The sequence below is a fragment of the Pteronotus mesoamericanus genome, unplaced genomic scaffold, assembly GCF_021234165.1.
Source record: "Pteronotus mesoamericanus isolate MK-2021 breed Mesoamerican mustached bat unplaced genomic scaffold, CSHL_Meso_final contig_20, whole genome shotgun sequence".
NCBI classification, from domain to species: domain Eukaryota; kingdom Metazoa; phylum Chordata; class Mammalia; order Chiroptera; family Mormoopidae; genus Pteronotus; species Pteronotus mesoamericanus.
This window is the reverse complement of record NW_026555085.1, coordinates 79,674,504-79,694,204: the sequence shown is the minus strand read 5'-3', so window position 1 is coordinate 79,694,204 and position 19,701 is coordinate 79,674,504. Positions and strand designations below refer to the sequence as shown.

The 19,701-nt window shown below is 37.5% G+C and overlaps 1 pseudogene; it reads right to left on the bottom strand.

Moving 5' to 3' along the window:
* Positions 1-8,436: 8,436 nt before the first annotated feature.
* LOC129066926 (glyceraldehyde-3-phosphate dehydrogenase-like) lies at positions 8,437-9,266 on the bottom strand (annotated as a pseudogene).
* Between the last annotated feature and the right edge of the window lie 10,435 nt (positions 9,267-19,701).

Sequence of the window (19,701 nt, the reverse complement as noted above, 5' to 3'; positions counted from 1 at the left end):
TCTTCTTGCTGCTCTGAAAGTATTTTAAAGAAGTAATTAGCATTTAAATCTGTAGGCTTTGAATAAAAATAGATTACCTTCTACACCACAGTGAGCCTTGTCTAACTGAAGTTGAAGGTCCCCAAATGAGGAAGTAATTCTGCCCCCTGACTTAAAACTAGAACATCAAATCTGATCAGAATTTCCAACCTGACACTTGGCCCGTAAGTTTCCGACTTGCCAGTCCTGAAACAATCCCACAACTGTGTGGCCCTACCTCTCAAAATCTCTCACTTGTACTTTTTTATAGTTATTTATTCTTTTGATACCTTTGTTATGCCTCCCATTCATGTATTTGTTGAATGAATGAAGAAATTAAAAACAGTCTACTAGATGTAAGGATGTTAAGCACTATGGAGAATGTTGAAAAATATAAAAATTACTCCTTTAACAAAGCATGTGTTGATCAAATAAGTGTACACACACACATAATGCTACATGTCAGTTATAATCAAAGAGGTGTTATAAGCAAAGAGGTTTGGAAATGGGGCATCAAAGGAGACTGGGGTTGTTCAGGAGATTTCTAGGCATAGACAAATCATGATAAAGATCATTGTGATAAAGGACACACTCCAAGAGCTTATTTAGAGGACAGAAGGAAAAAAAATGGAGCCAAATAAAAAGATAGAGAAATGAGACATCCACAGATCATTCTGGGGAAAGGTGGGGGAAGGGAGAGATTTTAAAAGAGAATGAGATTCTCCAGGGATACATCCAGTTGTGGAGAGGCTTAGGAAGGAGAAAATTGAAAGTAAGTTTAGAAGGGTCAGGGAGAATAGAAAAAAAAGAAATACATATGTATATGTTTTTAATTACTTGGCCAAAGGTGAATACATAGAGAACAGTTTCAAAAATATAGTTGAAGCAGAAGCTAGGTTATGTGTTAAGGAATAAGGTAAAGGAAGGGAAGCGATAAATACTAAGTCTTCTTTCAAAAACAAGGGAACCAGGCAGGACCTTTTGAGGCAGGAGATAATCAGAAAGGAGGAAACTCCAGAAGTGCCCCAGGAGATAAAGAACGCGGATAAAGAGCGGAGACCCTGTCCTAAGTCTGGTAGTTTCTGCATCTGGAGAAGCATTGAATCTTAATCAGCACTGCACCTGCGCAGAAGATGCTACCTGACCTCTACTTCATTATAATGAATTAGTATTGTGGGACCCTCTTCCCAGTAGCCAATCAAGGAAAGGAAGGCCCACCCTAAGGGATAAAAGTCCTCTAGCCCGGGAGTTCCTTCCTTTTTTGACCTGCTCCAGATGCCCCTGCTGCTTGCTGCTGCTGCTGCTGCTGCTGCCGTTACTGTTACTGTTAGGCTCTTCTCTTTTCTTTGCTCCACTCTGCTCAGAGTTGGCCTGTTCCCATGTTCTGTGTGGCTTAGTAAATCTGCCTTTTCTCGCTTTCTGCTATAAACTCTGTGTGTTCGGTTCAATTTTTTTGTCCGCGATCACCAAGAACCTGGTTACCTGTGCCCACCTGTGACACTTTCATGTCTGTGATGCTTCACTAGCCCCCATCCCATGTCTGTCTATCACTAAGGCTCACTCTCTCATACAAATGCCTGTCATCTTGATCCTTTTCCTTCCCATGCCTTCCTCTCTTTAATTTGTCTCCTTGACTCCCACTTCTCCTCTCTCCAGGCCATCCCCCATGAATGATGAAATGAGGATAAAGGCAGCAGGTGGCACAGGAGGGACAGTGTAGCCTGAAAAAAGGTGAGTAAGAGCCTGGCCTTTGGAATAAAACAAAACTGGCTTTAATCTTATTGCTGTCTGATCTTGAGCACATGATTTAAATTCCATGGGCCGCAGTTTTCTCATCCATAAAACACAGACAATACCTTTCTTATTGGTTTGTTATAAGGTTTGAATGAAATAAAATCTATTTTTCAGACAGCTATATGCACACAAGGTGTTCAATCATTTTTATTACGACCCCAAACTAATGTTCCTAAAACACCACCCTTATTATTTTAGATCCGTGACTAACAGCTTTCAAGGCCTTATTTCTTACCACTTTAAATGTAAATTTCTCTCTCCTGGACTCTAATCTCCTGGGCCAAGGACCTGTCTTAGTCCTCTTTGCGACCCCAGTGAACTGCGTAATCCATTTCTTCAACACAACTTCCTTTTGTCTGGAAAAAAAGATGGACTTGTTAAATTGCCACTAGAATAAAGTAAGATGTGTTTGGTTTCAAATGGCAGAAAATATAGTTAGTAGTGACTACAAAATAGATGGTTATCTCATATAACAACATTGGAGAAGTAGTGTGTCCACATTCGTCAAGTGACTCTATTATGTCACCTTGTTTCCCTCCTATTTCACCATCTGCAGCATCCCTGGCTCCTGGAGCTTCAGGCATCGTATTGCCTCATATGATCACTTTTAAAGCAGGAAGCAGGACAAGTAACAAGAAATCCTTCCTTATCTTTCTGTTCACCTTATCTATGAGGCTGATTTTGTGGATTTTATTTCCTTGATTCCCTTCCTCTCCATTGGCTCTGTAAATGCTGGAGAATTCCAGCTCTCTCAGGGCTTTCTGCCCAGCTTCCTCTCCCTGACGGCCTCAGGCATTCTGCTTTACAATGATGTGTACCCAGGGGAGGGGGGAATGGGATGCGGAAAACGGGAAAGAAGGTGAAGGGTCAAACCAAGGAACTGGTAATAAAGGACACGGGGACAAAGACAATGGGAGGGAGGGTTGAATGTGAGAGGCGGGGGTGGGTGGGGCAGGGGAGAGTAATAGGGGGAAATGGAGGCAATTATAATTGAACAACAATAAAAAAGATAAAAAATTAGAAAAATGTGCAGACAACTGCCAACTTCATATTTCAGCTCAAATCTCATTTCCAGGCTTCGTGTTTATATATCCAATTCATATTTCTATTTGGCAGCATACTGTATATAATATCTTGCAACTTTTATTCTGCATCATGGTTTTGAGAATCATCCATGTTATTAATGAGATCGAGTCCATTTTCAGCTCTTGAATCCTAATATCTAATATAGAAATAAAACACAGTTTAGCTAGTTCCTCTACTTTTTGCTATTACAAACAGCTACAGCTAAAGAATTTTGACATGTCTGCTTGGTCCCCTGTTATTGAATATGGAGCATTTACTTCACAGTTTAATTATGGATTTGTCTATTTCTCCTTTTAATTGTGTCAAATGCTCTCTCTGTGTTGTTAGAGGCATATCAACTTGAAATATTACTTAGTTGTGACTTGAACCTTATATCAACATGTAAAACTAACCATCTTATTCTTAATAATGCTTTTCTCAAAATATACTTTTTTGTATTAATGTAGCTACATTATCTTATTTATGATTATTATTTACCTGGCCTACTTTTTATCACGACTTTACTGAAAATTATTATGTTGAAGTTCCACATAAAAATAATTTTATGAGACATTTAAAACCCAATTTATAGCCTCTGTTCTTCAAATAGAGAATATTATCTCTATTGATAGTTTTGTGATTATTAAAATTTTTGGATTTATCTCTATCTTCTTTTGGGGGGGTTCTCTTCAAAATAGTTTTATCTTTCTCTGCCTTCTATAAGATTGACCAAGGTATCTTTATTCCCTTTTATCCTCTAATTAATTAGCTATTATATAATTAATTCTACTGTGTAAATGAGTGCTGAAATTGTTAACATATATACTTGATGATATGGACTAAAATTAATCACTTTTTCTTTTTAACAATAATTATTCATTTTTATTTGTATTTGGAGTATTGTTACATCATTTTTTATTATCCAAATCAATAACCATTGAAATGCAGCACTGTTTTTGTTCTACGTAAGAAATGCTTCATATATAGAGCTGCATATTTACTAATTTCTTTATAAAATGTATAAACTGCCACTTGAAGTCTGTATTTCTTTCAGACTGTTTCTTATATCTTTTAAAAAGCTCTTATTCATCATGCTTCTGAAAAAGGCAAATCCTCTGAATTTGGTCTAAAAACATACTGTTAAACCCTCCTCTGCAAATGACAGTTTGAATAATTTCTTCTAGATTAACAGTTACTTTCTCTTATTATTTTGAAGAACAACAGTAAAAAAATAGCACTGCGGTTTAGCCTCTGTTCTTGCTCTTGAAAGTTTGTGCCTGCATCATTTCTCTTTCTTTTTAGGTAACCTACCTTTTCTCTCTGATTGCTTTCAATTCCTCTCTTCGTCTTTGGTTTTCTACAGTTTTAAAATAATGTTCAAGCTGTGACTTGTTTTAATTTAGCCTGCTTATGACTCATACTGTTTCTTTAATCTAAAGATTTATATCTTTCACCAATTCTGGAAAATTCTCAGTCATTGCATCAACAAATACGGTTTCTCTCTTTTTCTCTCAATCACTTCCTTCTACAGCTCCCATCAGACTGGTATTCTCCTTCTAACGTCCCTATTTATTAATTTCTCCTTCCTGTTTTCTAGTTTTTTATCTCTCAGTGCTATATTTTGGTAATCTAACTCTCCAATCTCCCTGTTCATTAATCTTTCATTTAGTTGTTTCTTATTTTCTATTTAGTATACATATTGACATTTTATTTCTAGAAATCTATTTCAAATGTATAATTTTTCATAAGGTCTTGTTATTTCTATATCATTTAAATTCCACATTTATGATTTATTCATTTTGAACAAACTTATAATGTTGCAGGTGGGCATAGGTAACAAGGTCTTGGAGATTGTGAACCATGACTTGAACCAAACATATAGAAAGTTAATAGCAGAGAGAGAGAGAGCAGATTTATCAAGTGATAGTACATTCCACAGAACTGGGAGTGAGTCACCTCCAAGCTGAGGTTGACCCTCAGTGGCTGGAGGGATTCTCTTCTTATAGGGCGGATATCTCCTGGCTAGTTTTGGCAAGCTTTTATTGTATATGTACAAGTAGTTATATTTTAAGCCACTGCCCATGCAGTCTCTCATGATTTTCCTTGATTGTCCACCAGAGGAGAGGGGGTTTGCAATGCTAATTTATTATAATACTATTATAATGAAGCAGGGGTCCTGTAGCATCTTCTGTGCAGGTGCAGTCATGATTCACCATGATTCAGCACTTTTCCAGAAAAGCAAGATAACTGGTCTTAGAACAGTGTCCCTGTCCCGTACTGATGTCTCTTGTTCTAGTCCTGGGGTGCTTCAGGGATTTTCTCATTCCTGAGAAACCGGTCCTAGGACAGGGACTCTGTTCTCTATCGATGTACTGTGCCTTGGTCCTGAGGCGCCTGTGGTGTTTCCTCACCCCGGACTAACTCCTGCTTCAGTAGGTTCTACAGTGTTCCAGGAGCAGAAATTCTTGGAGTTCCAACCTCATTGTGGGAGCTGCTGACTTTTGCTCATGATAAACTGTTCCTATATAGCCTGGGTTGAGGGTTCTTTCTCTACAGAAGTTTGACATTTTCTTCTTACACAATCCCAAAGGCTTTCACCTTGCAGGGTCCAATATTTATGCAAACTCCTCTCTTTCAAAGTTTCCAGGCTTTATAAGGAGCATTATTTTGAAGTCTAACCCTGCATGAAATACAAATTTGGAGTTTGGATTCTCAGAAAATTCTCTTCCAGCTTTTTTGTCCTCTTGCTACACCAGTGGGTGGATTTCTTTCTTTTCCTTTCATACTCTTTCTCTGAGACTTTCCCTGAGCTTGAGTACTGTGATGGTCCTACATTTATTCAGACATCTTAGTTGCAACCTTAATCTTCTCCTGAATACAAAATTTCAATTTCTGTTCCTATGAAGATGTTAAACTGTGGATTATGACTACCAAGAATACATCCAGGCAGCCACAGGAACGCACAGGCTCACACACTCCACTCTGCCCCCAGATGGTCTGTTCTTCCTTGTATGCTCAATTATGCTTTAAAGAAAAAAATTTTAAATAACATGTATTTAGACCTTAATTGGTGTTAGTAGTAGGAGAACATCTGCTTCTCTTTGTTCTACAGTTGTCGTATTTCTTTAAAGCTGTTATAATCTCTGCTAGGCTAGAAAACAAGGCCATTTCCCTACTTAAAGAAGCCAACTTTAGGACTAAAAGTGAGGTCAAGCCTATGTGTGGGTGTAAAAACAGGCCTCTGTCAGGGAAGATTTTCCTGAGGATCTGTGTCTCGTAGGAAGAGGAGTTTGCTAAAGGGGCACAGAAAACTGGAGACCTGTGAGTGGGTTCATTGAACAAAAGCAGAAGCTGAAATGGAGTAAAGGGCAACATCTATAACTGGATGAAAATCCCTTTTAATTACATACTAAAAAGCTTGGATTTTATCGTAAAGATAAATGGAGGATTCTAAGCAGAACAGTGACATAATTAGATTTGTTCTACAGAGTGCCAACATAAAGAACAAATGCAGGTGTCAAGAGACCGTTGCATGAATCCATATGTCTAATTCTCCATGCAGTACTGGATCATTGGGGGCAGATGATGTCCGGGAACGGTGGAGGGATGCAAAGAAAGAGTGCCGGGGGTGGATGCCTGACACCAAGGACACAAACACCAAAGGGAGAGTCAGGTGGGAAGCGGAGTAGAGGGTCTGAACTTCAAGAAGCCGCAAGAGGAATCATGAGGGTGGCCAAAATGGGATCAGAGGCCAGTATCCAAGCATGGTTAAGGTGCCAAGAAATCTAGGCCAGGAACATTCACGCCAACCTAAACAAGTAGGGAAGATGAGGGTGAAAGTTTGATGCTATCAATTATGGTATGTTGTAGTCAGCAATGGGAATGCTTTTAGACATGTCTATTTTCACTTATGCTCAAAAAGGTGAACATGCCTTCTGCTTACTGTTTCTACCTTTCTGATTGGATCTACTTGGTCTACCAGCAACACTGAAAATTTGTTCTTAAATACAGTCAGCAATAAAAAAGATGAACAAACATAATGCCATGTAAATAATGCACACCTCTTGAATAGAAAGAAGTCTTTAATGTAGCTATAACTATCTCTATGGGTACAGAAATAGAAGTATCACATGGGACAAGGTGGCAGAGTTCCTGCCATAAGAAAAAAATATGTGCCGTCTGGATTTCCCATTTTCTCTGAGAGAGCCTGGCAAACCTTTAGATGCCTGGCAGGTGTTTATCACTCTATTCCTATTCTGATGGGAGAGACACAGTGTGAAGATGTGATGTTCCAAATTTTAAACAAAACCCACTTTATACCAGACAATGAGCTCTAACTGGTGGTGCTCCAGGGAAGCAACTGCTGTTATCTAGCTCTTGTTTTTTGTGGGGGGAGGAAATGCAAGCTGTGTCTTCCCCATCTTAACAAGAGTGTACCGCCAACCCTAATTAAATATCCACAGTGGTGCATGCTTACTAGCTCCAAAATTTAAATAAAGGGGAAATAATGATTATATACTCTAAAATCAGTAGGCAAGAGACTTTTCCTTTTTCTATTGGTTTGAAATGTGGTGCTTCCTTCTGTGCTCAACTATGTTATGCCACATTTTTAATGTTAACATTTATATCCAAGTATATTATTGAACATGTTATAGTTATCAAATAAATGCTTGATGTCATAGAGATGAATGATGACAGTATCTTTATACAAGATAAGGGGGTCAAAGATGAGGCAAGAAAATACAGGCAAGGACTTTGCAATCTATAATACAGTTCTCCAAATAACTGCAGTGCAAGACACTCTGTGATATGTGCCAAAATTGGAACATAAACAATTACCAAATTGGCATAGAATCCAATTTTGGACACAGTACATTTAAGGTGCAGCAATAAAATTTATGTGAAAATTTGATTGGGCAATGGGTAAACTGGAACTAAACTCAGATGAGAGGCTGGTGTTGAAGGCTAGATTAGGAAGTTGCCCATCTAGAAATTTTGAAAATAAATATGAATGACAAGGAAAAACATGTGAAAGAGAAGAGAGCCAAGAAGGGAACCCTCTAGAAGTTGCTAATGGAAGGAACAAAAAGGAACCAAGTCAGGACAGGCCATTTGGGAATGGTGAGAAAAGAAAGGCGTAAGATGATGTACCATAATCAAAAGCAAAGAAAAGGAGAATTTTGAGCCAGAGACCCAATGCAAAATGCTTATGAAGTTTAATAACTTGGTCATGGTGAAGCTGGTTATAATCTACTAGAGAGTAATATCAGTAAATAGAAAAAGAAAAGAGGCTCTCATGGCTCAGTAATGAATAGAAACTTAGAAGCAGCTAATGAAAAACAATACCACAAAAAACAGTACACTTGAGGAATTTGGTGATCAGAGAGAGGGCAGTGCAAAAACAGCCTAAAGGGACAGTGAGTTAGAGGACTTTTTAGCTTCTTTTGGTTGGTTCAGTTTTATTTTTAACTTAGGGAAGACAGTTATGGTTGTTACATTATGTCATCGAAGGTGGAGGAGTGGATATCACTGTTAAAGTCTCAGGAGACAACCTGGTCCTCAGTATAGCCCAGGAAACCTGAGAGGCCCTTCCGATGCCTGCTTCACTACCTTCTTGATATCTTCGTATTTGGCAGCTTTCTCCAGGTGACAAGTCAGATCCACAACTGACATATTGTGGGTGGGGACGCAGAAGGCCACGCCAGTGAGCTTCCCATTCAGCTCAGGGATGAGTGGGACCTTGCCCACAGCCTTGGCAGTGCCAGGAGAAGTAGGGAGGGTGTTCTGGGCAGCCCCTCGGCTATCACGCCACAGCTTGTCAGAGCGGCCGTCCATGGTCTTCTGGGTGGTAGTAATGGCATGGACTGTGGTCATGAGTTCCTCCACGATGCCGAAGTTGTCACGGATGAGCTTGACCGGGGGGCCAAGCAGTTGGTGGTACAAGAAGCATTGCTGACAATCTTCATGGAGCTGTTGTACTTGCCATGGTTCATACCTATCACAAACATGGGGGCATCTGCAGAAGGGGCAAGGATGATGACCTTCTTGGCTCCACCGTTCAAGTGAGCCTCAGCCTCTTCCATGGTAGTGAAGACACCAGTGGACTCCACAGCATATTCAGCACCAGCATCACCCCATTTGGTTTCTGCAGGATCTCACTCCTGGAAGATGGAGATGGACTTTCCATTGATGACAAGCTTCTCATTCTCAGTTGTGACTGTGCCTTTGAACTCGCTGTGAGTGGAATCACACTGGAACATGTAGACCATGTAGTTGAAGTCAATGAAAGCATCAGTGATGGTGACAGCATCCACTTTGCCAGAGTGAAAAGCAGCCCTGCTGACCGGGTGCCCAATCTGGCCAAACCTGTTCACTCTGATCCGCACCATCGTGTCTCAGGGTTGAGGCTGGCATGGCACAGGAAGATGCGGCTGTCTGTCAAACAGGAGAAGCAGAAAGCTGATTTTTTTTTTTTTTTTTTTTTTTTTACCTTTGTGAAAGTCAGAAGTCTGAAATCAGTTTCACTGAGCTAACGTCAAGCTATTAGCAGGCCTGAATTCCTTCTGGAAGCTCCAGGGGAGAATGTTTTCTCACCTTTTCCAATTTCTAAAGCTTGCCTACATTCTTGGACCCCCCTTTTTCCACCCTCAAAGTGAATCAGTCCAACCTCTGTTCCTGTCCTCTCTCTGACTCTGCTCCTCCTGCTTTGCCCTTGTGATTCCATTGAGCCTGTCTAGATAATTTAGGATAAGCTCCCCATCTTAAAATTCTTAATTGCACCTGCAAAGTCCCTTTTTTCATGTAAGGTAATAGTCACAGGTTCTGGGGAGCCAAACGTAACCATCTTGGGGGACCACTATTCAGGCTACCACAATACGTAAAGAAATCTTGAACAAAGTCATAAACAGAGTGTCAGGTAAAGCCCTAATATAAGAACACAACTACTTTGGAGTGGAACATAAAGAAAAAGAGTAAAAAGAACATTCTGGACAGAAAGAGGAGCAAGATTGGAAGAGCAGTGAAAAAAAAAATCCAGATCAGGACCAAACAATTTCCATGTAATAATATGCTAAGGACTGACTTTTTTCTTCATATCATTAGTGAGGAGAGGCATTAGTAAATTAATAAACTCAAATTTATATCATAGATTGCTGTATACAAGTATGATTTCACTGTGTGCTCTAGTTAAATTATGTTATGTGGAATTGGTCATTGTAAAACAAATATATGTTTTATTGTTGTTTATCTAAACTCCAGTGCAGTATAACCCAACTAAGCATTGAAACATTTCTTAACTCTGAGCATCATCTGAGTAGTTTGGTCAGTGTTTTAAAACACAGAATTGACAGGATATGAAGGTAAAACATCTTTTGATGCATTCTTAATAAAGCTTATCATATGTCAGTAAACTATAATAAACTGATAATGGGACCCAGGCCAATTCAAGAAACAAGAGAAACCAGCAAGCAAGCCTTTGCAGCCCGAGTTGAGATCTACTGACGTTGAGATAACGGCTGGTGTAGAACTAACTTTGGTTTGCAGGAAATTGGAATAGAGAAACAGGTCAAAGACATCACAAAGAAGCAAAAAGACAAATATAGAATGAAAGGCGTTCTTGAGCAGGGTTTCTTATATTTAATGGGCGTAACACTCACTTGAGGATCTTGTTGAAATGCAGCTTCTGATCCAGTAGGCCTGGGGTGGGGCCTGAAATTCTGCATTTCAGGTAAGTCCCAGGTGATGCCAGTACTACTAGACGGCAGACTGTATTTAGAGTAGCAAGGATCCAAAAGTTTACAGACTTGCTCTATAAAGCAAATTAATGGTATGACGGCGGGGTGGGGATGGGGAAGCAGAGTGGGAGCTGTAAGGAACTGGACTTAGGCGCCTTAAGAGACACTGCAGTCAATGGTAATTAGTGTTGTTTGGATCTGATTTGAACAAATGAACTGTGAAAAAGCTTTTCTAAGACAGTTGGATACTTTGATTTTGAACTGGGTTTTACATAATTCCAGCGAATTTTTGTTCATTTTGTTAAGTGATTGCATGGCTTACTGGTTATGTAAGATAATGCCCATTATATTTTAGAAATGCGTGTTCAAGTATGTAGGAGTGAAATGCTTTAAAATACTTTGGTAAAAAGAAGAAATAGAGTAAAGGAAAATATTGATAATTGTTAATATGGATGAATGGGAGCTCATTCTCTTTTTCCTTCCATTTGTATAATGAACGAATTGAAATAATTTTAAGTAAAAGAAGTTCCAAGTATTTATAGTAACTGAGGATGAGGATGTCAATATCTGTATTTACCAGTCTATTGATTTTTTTCCTGTGAATTCTACTCATCCTGGTCTTCTCCATTATATAAGTGAATGAGCCATAGTTGAAAGCTGAGATCTAATGTGGATGCTAGTGAAAACAACAAAACCTAATGCCACCTTGGATTAAATTAGTCCATATCTTCATGAAGCACACCAATATTTAATTATCAGCTGAAGATTGGTTATCTTATCACTAGCCAGCCCACTAATCGCCATAGTAGTTTAAGGAAACATATTCCTGGTCTCTAGTTATTCCTTATTGTTTATGAAAGCTAGAAATATTGGGGGTTTTTTTGTTGTTGTTATTCCTGGGCACTGTAAAGCTGCGACTGGTATGAAATCATTTAAAACAATAAGCAGGTAGGTAAATAAATCATTTTAGAAAATGGTTCTCTCAATCTGACCCCTGGTTCTAAGTAATTGATTTTAGCCATTCCCAAATTTAATCCATTAAATAAAAGATTGATACATATACATGGATATAAGTACATGACCAAGATGGCATTTCAAAATAGAGAAAAGATAGATTATTTAATAAACAGATGAGATAATGGTGAGCCATTTAGAAAATAAATATAACTGGACCTTCCCTTCATTCTTTTCACAAAAATAAATTACTGGGAATCAAAGCTTTAAACATAACAACGTAAGAGAATTATTTATAATCTCGGAGAGAATAAGATCTTTTAAGGACAAACACAGACCTCAATGAACCATAAAGAATGAGATGGATATATTTGTCTATGTAAAATTTTAAACTCCTGCTCATGGGGAGCAGGGAGGGAAAGCATAAGGAAAGTCAAACACAAATGACAAAAACTTAAAACATGTACAATACATATGACAGACTAAATGTTATTTTTTAAATATATGAAGAGTATTTATAAGCCAAGTAATGAAAAACAAACAATTCAGTAAAAAAAAAAAATGGGGAAAGAATATAACCACAGAAAAGCCTTAAAAATATAAGATGCTTATTCATAGTTCTAAAAATGCAAATTAAAATTACAACGTGAAAACATTTTAACCCAATCCAGTTTGTAGACATCAGATGGTTGGACAGTACAGTGTGGTGAGGTGGAGGGGACACAGGAATTCTCAGAGGCTGTTGATGAGAAGAAATGTAGATTCCTTTGAAGGTAAACTTGACAGTGCCCAGCAATATTTGAAGTGTCCATATCCTTTGACCCAGGAACTTCACTTCTAAGAATTTTCAACAGATATATTCAGACACTCCAGAAAATGTGTACATGAATAGTTCCTGCAGTATAATTTCCATAACAAAAAACCCTGTATTTAAAATCCATTAGTAAAAGAATGGCTAAATAAAGTAGTATTCATTCATACAATGGAATGTTAAGTAGCTATTAAAACAAATTAGTCTATATTAATGTATTTACAAGATTATATGAAGGCCATATGAGAATATTCTGGGGAGGGAATTTCTGAAAAAGTGGTTTTTAGTTTATCCATGGTTTATATTTGTAAGTGACCACATCTTGGTTTAGATGTAACTACATAAGCACTGCTTGTTTGTCTAACCCTCTAACCTAGCAAGGGTGTTGAAGTTGAAGCAGAAAGAGGAGATTGTTTCAGGATTAAAAAAGCAAAATCTCAGAAAACATCATGAGATACAGAGCTAATCTATATGTCTGAGTCATAATTTTCTAGGAGCTAATAAGATATCCAGCTATATATACCTTCGGCTTAACTGATATGGAACTGGAGGTCCAAGAATGTTTATGGAACCAGTAATATTTTGTGCTTATTTTGCATATATAGAGAATGTCAACAAATTTTAACAGATATTTTCTTTGAAGTAACTTTAATTTTACTTTAAAGGCAGTAACATATGTATAATTCATGGCATGACTTTAATTTTCTATGAAATGATATTAACACTTTGAAGAGGAGCCATTTAAGTGACCAGACACATGTTGCACACAAATACTGGTTACTCTGAACAAAATGACAACTGATGGGGTTTTTTTTTGTTTTTGTTTTTTTGCACACTGTCCAGTTTGCTATGGCTTTTTAAAAGGAATTTCTTCTATGAGTCACAGTAATAAGTTTGAACCTCAAGATCAACAAGATATCTGTAAATATAGAAACCTATGCTTTGAAGGCACTTTTAGAAGTAGTTAATTCTAGTCTATCTATTTCCATTTAGAAACACAGAAAGAACTTCTTATCACAAGGCAGATCATTTGGTTCCCTGAATACTGAAACTTTTCTCACAGAGTTTAATACACTCATAAACTTAATAGGTGCTCAATATGTGGCTCTTCTGCTCACTAGCTGTGGTGACTTAGAGTCAGTTTTCTTATCTACAGATAAAGTGTTATTTCCCCAGGCTTCACCAACAGTTTTCTGTGCCTCTATGGATGCTCAAATATCACTGGCTCATTTTTCCTACAGGCCAATTTCTTAACCTCAGGATCCTGTGCCCTTCTCCCCAAGTATTTCTACAAATCCTTAAGGGATCTCACATACCGTTTGCTCCTTCTGGGTACTGCCTTGCTCCATGGGCTCTGCAGTTCTTCACTGTGCCCTACTGGGTACCAGATCTGCTTCTGGTATACAGCAGGCACCCGGGGCAACATGGTTACTGTACCAGGTCATATGTCGCTGGTGCTCACTTCACCTGCTGCCACGCTACCTCTATTCCTGGCAGCAACCTCTGCTGCTCCCCTAAGGAGGTGCCATCCCAAACAACTGCACTCAAGGGCTCAAAGCAGCTGGGTAATCTGTAGTAAAGAGGTGCCCTCCCTTGTTAGAATTCCCATGAAAACATGGTACTTCTGTGTACCAGTGACAGAGCTTTTCATCCTGTTTTTCCCTTCTTCCTTCTCTCTCCCCTTCCTCCCACCATCTCTGCCTCTCTCCTTCCTTCCTTCCCTCCTTCCTTCTCCCTCCCTCCATCCCTCTCTCTTTTCCTCCCTCCCTCCCTCACTCTTTTTTTCTCTCTATCTCTCTTCCTTCCTCCCTCCCGTCCTTCCTTCCTCCTAAATACATATAGTGATACCTAAATTATAAGACTGTTGTAATATAACCTTCTTAATAGGTGGTTGCAATTTTAAAACAATCACTAATACATGGAAAGCAATCAATAAATGTTAGCCAGTAGTACTAATAGTAGTATATGGTACTTTTTATTATATTAGTACAATTAATTTAAGATGATTGTTCCTTAGTGTCTTATATTCAATATAAATTTCTTTTGATACATTTTTACAGTATTTCTGTTTTTAATATTTAGCTTTTTACTGCATCTCTTTCTATCAATAACTTACTGAATAACTAGATAAAATAAAACAAGTTATGTTTTTCTGCATTCAAGTTAAGAACTTTGAAGGGAGTTCTTTTCTGATCCAAAATTTTAACAAAAATTATTAGCTACACTTAATTCTTAGCTCCATACTTAAATTCTGTAAATTCTTGGCTATGGATAAACAAAAGTAAGTTGTTTGATATGAAAAGTGAAAAACTAGCACAGGAATTTAATTAATCGATAAATATATCCCAAGTGCTCTCTGCCTAGAACTAGACTCAGCATGAAAGGAAAAACAAAAAAATTAAAAGGCCAGCCCTTCTCAAAAAAGACAGGGTAGATAAGATTAAATTTAAAAATAATGATAACGAAAAGCTAACCCACATGGCAATTAAAAGTCTACAATAGGAATATTGTTAGGAGAAAGGTGTGATAAGAAAGGCTGATTTAGTCACGTACAGCTTGATGGCGAGATTAGGACTAGCACGGAAGTCAATGAGTAACTTCAGCCAGGGAGAAGATGAAGCAAAGGATTATGGAAAGTGGCTAAAGATTCAGGAGACTTGCATTCTGGTCCTGATTCCAATTTTATGCAGTTATTGATACTTTTAGAAAATCACTTAGTCTCTATTGTTCTCTCTATTCATATATCTATTATTTCAGTTACAAAAGTGTTACCTCAATTTTAAAATGAGAAGTTGCACAAAATCATTTACAAGTATTTCCCTAGCCTTAAAAATTCTATAATTACAACTTCAAAGGGTTGAAATCATGCAAAAATTTTTTTCAGACCACAATTAAAATGAAACTTGATAAAAAACATTACAAAATTTTTTAAAATTAAAAAAAAAAATGTTGTAAATAACCCATTGGTCAGAGAAGAAATCACAATGGAAAATAAAAAACATGTGAGGTGCACCTAAAGCAATACCAAGAGGAAAGGTTACAGCACTAACTGCTTATATTAGAATGGAGAAAAGGTCCCAAATGAACAATAAGGGTTCCTACTTCAATATAGAAGAATAAGACAAAATAAAAATAAAAGGAGCAAAAGGAAGAATGTAATAAAGTTAAGAGTAGAAATTATTTAAATTGAAAACAGGACAATGACAGACATAATCAATAAAACAAAATCTTGGTTCTTTAAAAAGAACCAACTAAACCTCTAGCAAGATGATAAAATAAAAAAGGACACAAATTATCAATATTGAAACCAGTGATATTACTACAAATCCTCAGCCATTAAGAGAATAGTGAGGCAATACTACAGACAACTTTCTGCTAAAAAATTAAACAACTTGAGGAAAATAGACCAAGTCCTCAAGAATCACAGCGTTGGGAAACACCCTGCCTGGTTACAGAACTGTAACCCCACCAACAGGCGAGAGAACCCCAAGGCTAGGAATAATCAGGAGGCCTTGGAGAAACAGGCTCCTGAGGAGACATGGCTTGTCCCCCCTGGCAGGGGCATAGCTCCTGCCTCTCTGATTTGCCCTGTGATGGTCCTTGTCAATGACGGGGAAGACTCCTCAGGGGAGGGGCAACCTAAGCCAGGCATTGACCAGTTATAGGCAGCAGACAAGAAATTGGGGGACACAGAGAAGGGGCAAAGAGGGCTCCACACCTCTCAGCTTGGCTTGGACACGGCCAGAGTCCTCATTATAGCTGAGAAGCAGTCTCCTTATCTCTTGGTGGTTCCCTCCCCCCACCTGGTTCAGGCTTGAAACAGTGCAGGGATCAGCCCTAAATCAGATCTTGCGCATCCCGGGGAAATCAGGCCTAAAAATAAATTCTTTAGAGTGTGCTTTGTCCTTTGCTCAGATCTCTGGCCAGCTCATGCTGTAAAGGACATTTACATTATTTACACCCCTTACCCTATATCATTAAGGCATTCTGCCCTTCATTCTCTTTTGTGTAGACTGGTCTCTTGGACCCATGTACATCAGTGTATTCCTGTCACTCATTTTCTTAAAAGTATATATTCTCTGTGAAATTTAACATACTAACGTATTGAGATTACATATGCATTCTTGTTACCTAGCTCCACTGATAAGATTTTCAATAAAAGCCTTGGAACAAAGGGCGACTAGGCCTTCTCCACTAGGGGGATGTGCCATGGCCTTCTCCACTAAGAGGGAAGTGCCCCGTCTGCTCTTCCAGCAAACAGAAGTGTTTGCAATGATTTGTGTTTATTCCCCTCATCCTGACAACCCCCAGCCGGGCTCTGCGGGATTCAGAGCCCTGCTCCCACCTCACTGGGCCCCAGCCGGTTTCCCTCAGGTTCAGGGAGCACTGCTCTGCCCGTGGCGTGCTCGTCCCCCGGCCCAGCGTTTGCTGCCGGGGCAGGGCGAGCGGCAACCCCGCCACGCAGTGCGACATCACAGACTGCTAAACCTCAACCGAGATAAAATATATAATCTGGAAAATCCTATAATCGTAAAAGAAATCGAAGTCATTAAATCTTTTTTAAATCTTTCACTTATGGTTTACATTCAATATTATTTTGTTTTAGTTTTAGAGAGCATAACGGTTAGACAATCATACACTTTACAAAGTGTTTCTCCTCATATTTCTAGAAGTCATGTTTTAAAAAGCTCTTAAGAAAGGAATCTTCAGCCCCAAATGGTTTCACTGGAGAATTCTATCACACATTTGAAGAATTAGCACCAATTGTGCTAAACAATGAGAAAAAGACAAATTAGAAGGAAAAGACTCCTTTAGTTTAAAATCTCCTCCAGAAAATAGAAGAGGAAAACTTCCAGACTCATTTTATAAGGCCAATGTTATCTATTACAAATATCAGACAAAAACAGTCTAATAAAAGGAAACAATAGGCTAATATCTCTCATAAACTTAGATGAAAATCTTCTCAACAAAATATTAGCATTTTGAATCCAACGGTATATAGAGCCAGCACAAATAATGCCCTTTTTTATTACAAAATCATTAGCATGTGATTATAACATACCGTATGACATTTTAGGTGAAATGTTCAAACTAAAACTATAAATTATTACACACATTATTATCCTACCAACTCAACCAGACATTACATCTGCTGGACCTTATATTAAAAAGAATTCTATGTCAAGGCCAAATGGGAATTATTCCAGGTATGCAAGTCTGGTTCACTATTTGAAAATCAATCAGTGTAATTCATTATATCAGCAGTTTAAAGAAGAAAACGATTATAACAATTCACACAGAAAAGGTATTTAACAAAATACTAATGATAAAAATATAACTCAGTTACGTAGTTATCAAGGCAAAATTTAAATTTACAGAGATAAATGAAAAGTAAAAGTATGGAAAAGAATATACTATGAAAACAGTAAAAGAAGAAGCTGTCACGACCATATTAATATCAGACAAAATAAACCAAAAAAAATACATAAGACTATTCAGAATTTTATTCATAATAGATAAAAACTAGAAACTCCACATGCCCATTAATAGCAGAAGGAAAATATAAATTGCTACATATTCATTCAGTGGAATATTAACAATAATAGGAAAGAGCAAACTACAACAATGAAACATGTATTGTATGAACATGGACAAACATGAGCATATATTGCTACTCACAATAGTAAAGATGAACCACAGATATAAGTGCACAAATTCTGTGATTCCATTTCTACAAAGTTCCAAAAAAGGCAAAGGTACTCTATTATAATACAAGTCAGAATAATGGTTACTTCAGGAGTACTTTTCAGGTAACTGGAAAGATTTTATTTCTTGATCTGAATGCTAGGTTGCTAAGTGTATATTTTATGTTAAAATCACCAAGTTCTACACTTAAAATGTATACATTTTGCTGTATTTTATAACTTCAATAACAATATGTTAATGGTCAGTAAGATTTTATAAATAAAAAATTACATTTACATTTTGAGTAGACTGGATATGAATGTTTACTAGAAGGTTTGGTCCAACTAGAGAGGAGAGTTTGTGTTGGGAGGTGGTAGGAATAAGTAGTTCAAGAATAGAAACTACTCACTGTTTCTTAATTTATCAAAAAATTATTCTCCTAATTTATTTTAAAAATAGATAAAATGAATGACAATTATTTACAGATCCCTATTTCTCTATTATTCTCTTTTCCTATTTTAAAAATGATTTTTAATTTAAAAATTTTAATTGAAATATAGTGACATCATGTGTCAATTTAAGATGTATAACATTGTTCTGGTACATTTATATGTTGTAATATGATTGCCATTGTGATGATAATTAGCACACCTATCATCTCACATAACTTTTTTTTTTTAGTCATTGGATTAATTCAGATCTACTTTCATCAAGGTTGATGATTTTAACACAGTATTTTTGTCTATATTCACTAAACTGTGCATTAACTCTTTAGGGCTAATTTATTACTTAAACAACATCTGTCCAAACCCTCCTTCACCCATGTATTATTTTTAAAATCCTTTAGATCAGGTCAGTGCAGCTGTGGAACCAAAAGACTGAATACCAGTACAAAGAAAAGATTTTAGAAAAATTATTTGAAGAGCAGCTACTTCTAAAGCATATAAGCTAGCTAAATAATGATTTTTGAGTACTTATGAAATACCTTTGTTTCATGCCACTTTATAAAGTTGAATTAAATGTCTTACAGAGTAACAGAAAAATTAACTCACCCATTAATGACATCTGGATGAGCTGGAACATCTGGGTAGGATATTTAAAATAACTGAAACCAGAAAATGTTTTTTTTTTTAATTCCAATCCTTTTTATTTATTACATTAGGGGAAGAGTTTGGGCAACAGCATCTGTTCTCATGAACATTGTGAGAGGAGTGAACATGTACAAAACATACAATCAGAAACAGACAAGCTAGGGGAAAAAGACTCTTCTAGTTTAAAAATGGAATGACATGAAACAGTAAATGATGGGGGTACCCCATCCCCACAGAGTCCCCCCGGGGTTGTCGCAGATGGAGGAAAATAAAATAAGTCGTTCCAGATACTCCTCAGTCTGCCAGGAAAAGGGGGTGGCAATTCCCTCTAGTAGAGAATGCCCCAAGCCCTTCTCTTGAAGTGGCTTTTATTGAGAATGATATGTGCAGAGGTACACAGCAGGCATGCAAAACTCATCAATCAATGTCAAAAGGCTATGTTTACAGAAAACAGATAGAGATCATAGATAACAGTTGAAGGAACACAGAGATTTGCCTCAGGTCAGGGTCTGGTAGATAGGATGGCACTCATTCAGCCCTAAAACCTGAG